Source organism: Drosophila miranda, assembly GCF_003369915.1.
Source record: "Drosophila miranda strain MSH22 chromosome Y unlocalized genomic scaffold, D.miranda_PacBio2.1 Contig_Y1_pilon, whole genome shotgun sequence".
NCBI classification, from domain to species: domain Eukaryota; kingdom Metazoa; phylum Arthropoda; class Insecta; order Diptera; family Drosophilidae; genus Drosophila; species Drosophila miranda.
Window position 1 is genome coordinate 36,334,794 of NW_022881603.1, and position 2,502 is coordinate 36,337,295.

Here is a 2,502-nt window from a genome sequence, read left to right on the forward strand (position 1 = left end):
TGTGGGGTAATCCCAATCATAAGTTCGGTTGTCGATAGATTCGGAATTGCAGAAGGTTACATTGCTTGCGAAAGAGCAGAACAAAACAAACACGTGATCATTTGTTTTTGTTAGCGTTACAGTACGGCTGGGAAGTTTACGGTCGAGGCATGGAATCTTTAATGTTGCTTCGACTTGCGTAAAATTTTGAATTCACATATAGCAGACGTTCACAGGTTATCACTCACATTACGATCAAATCCAACGATGAAAGCGCTTCCATGTGGTCGATTAGGGTGGCTGAAAACTTGTAAATATCAGTGTGTCAGAGTAGATAGGCGATACGCGCGAGTATTAGTTTTAGTTCCTTTCCTTCTAGCTGCACATTTCTTTATGATAAGCCAAACAAGCCGAATCACACGAATTTTACTTTTAATGTTAATCCTAGGGTCAGTACAATAGTGGGGTTCCAAAGTATTATTCTAATATGAAGAAATGCATGGGCATAGCCATCATGATCGAGACACCGAATGACTTCATCAGCAACGCAAACAGTATTTCGGCACCGGTAAATGTCTTCTCCTTTAGCGTTACTGTTCGTATTCGGGCGGCGTAAGCGACGTAGCAATGACGAAAGTCACTGAAGACGGAATAGTCAATTTCACACATATGTACATATGTATGTCACTGCACGCGTAGATAAAAACCCATCGACCGTTTTTCAGCAGGCTTGTATGTGTGTGGACCCACGCCGGTACACGCTGCGGTAAATACAGTGATGCTCACATGTATGCAGGCGCCACGCCGAAAGAAGATTTGGGGGCGAAGACGGCTAACACATACTGTAGTCGATCGGGACGCTGGGTATTTATATGTTTGGTAAGGTGACGAGACTGTAGCGGGTACGGCTTACGGCACTACGACCGGTGTTTCGTACGGTATTAAGTAGGGCCAAACCTATGGTTAGGTTTTTAAGAAAAAAAAAACGAACTTTAATTTTCTGTTGGCCGGCAGTTGGGGTACAATTTTCACTCACCCGATGGGTTCGGCCTTCGCTTAATAAACGTAGGAATGGTCGGCTGATCTTTTGACTAGATCTTAGCCACGATGGACACGCGGTATTTACGGTCGAGGTTAGAATTTTTCCTTTCACTGCACTACTTGAGTATTTTCCTCAGACGTCCGTCTGGGATCGCAAGTAAAATTGGAAAGAACATGCCCAAGCCACTCTCCATCCGCTTGAGCCCTTGGTTCTCTCATTCCCCTTTTCTCACCACACCTTGACAGTAGCCGCTGTTAACTTATGTCATTTTTTTCTTGCGCGTAACTGCCCAAAAGGTGCAAGGTGCATGTCTAAGGGAAGGGGAAACCGTGGGACGGTTATCCGATATTTTTGGTTGGACAGGCGCCACTACACAGTGTTTCTGTTTTATTTTTAAACAGTTGAAACCCACAGCGATTGTCCACATTGAAGATCGTCTGATGGTCAAAGCAGATGAGCTCCTCGTTGTGTACTTTAAGACAACGTCGGAATTTCTCTTGGGTAGTGCCCATGAACTGGTCTCGGTGGATGTTCACCGTTACTATGGTGGTTCTGAGGTCAAATGTAGTAGTTTAAGTTGCTTGATGGCAACGAGTAACATTTATTTGATAAGTATGTTGGACTTAAAATTATAACAGCTCCAAGTTTTACAAGTATGTTTGTGACTAATTATATGCGTGTACGTCTGATGCGTGGCTGAACTGACAACTGACTGATCTCTCTCTCTTGCTATCGGCTCTCTCAGACCCGATTACTGCTCTATCCCGACGACACGACGAAAACACGACCGCTTCGTGTCTCTCTCTTTCCTTCGTTTCCTACATTCGGCTGTCCTGACGGACCATTCGCCTCGGATGGGTCTAGCCAAGGTTTCAAAAATTCTGAAACTGTAGAGGTCTTATAGGGACCCTCAGTATCCCCAATCTTCTCGACTTCGTACCTTCCATGATTCTTTACCCTAACCACCTTATACGGCCCTAGATACTTTCCTTTTAGCTTTAATCCAGTACCATGCTGAGTACGCTTGATAGCTACTAGCTCATTAACCTCATACTGTCTATTTAGTTTCCTTTTTAAGTCAAAACTCTTCTTGTTTTCCTGCTGTAACCGTGCAATGTTTTCAACTACTTCCTTTCTAATTTTTTCGCGGTCCTTGTTCAACTCTTCGATAAGTGATTTGTTGACGCCCCTTAATAGAATATAGGATTAAATTACTTTATAAAGGTTAACAATTTGAATATTTGAATTAATATGTAAATATTACTAAAATTGTGAATTAATTTGAAGTTGGCGCGTTACATTATGTTCATATAAAGAAGCGCAATCGATAGTATCAATAGTATCGAGCCAAAACGATCTGAATTATGATCACTAGATTTAAGAGACATACGAAATAAAACGAACGAGCAAGGAACTACATCGAGCGGATTAAGGAAGGTCTTAATTGTGTAGACGGATTCCACTGGAAAACTGTTGGGGGG

At 42.6% G+C, this 2,502-nt stretch overlaps 1 long non-coding RNA gene across 1 annotated transcript; it reads right to left on the bottom strand.

The window, feature by feature from the left end:
* Positions 1-394: 394 nt before the first annotated feature.
* Positions 395-1,415, bottom strand: LOC117190003. Its single transcript, XR_004473622.1, has 2 exons — positions 1,016-1,415; positions 395-936 (listed from the first exon to the last, which is right to left on the bottom strand). It is a non-coding gene; the product is annotated as an uncharacterized LOC117190003 (long non-coding RNA).
* Between the last annotated feature and the right edge of the window lie 1,087 nt (positions 1,416-2,502).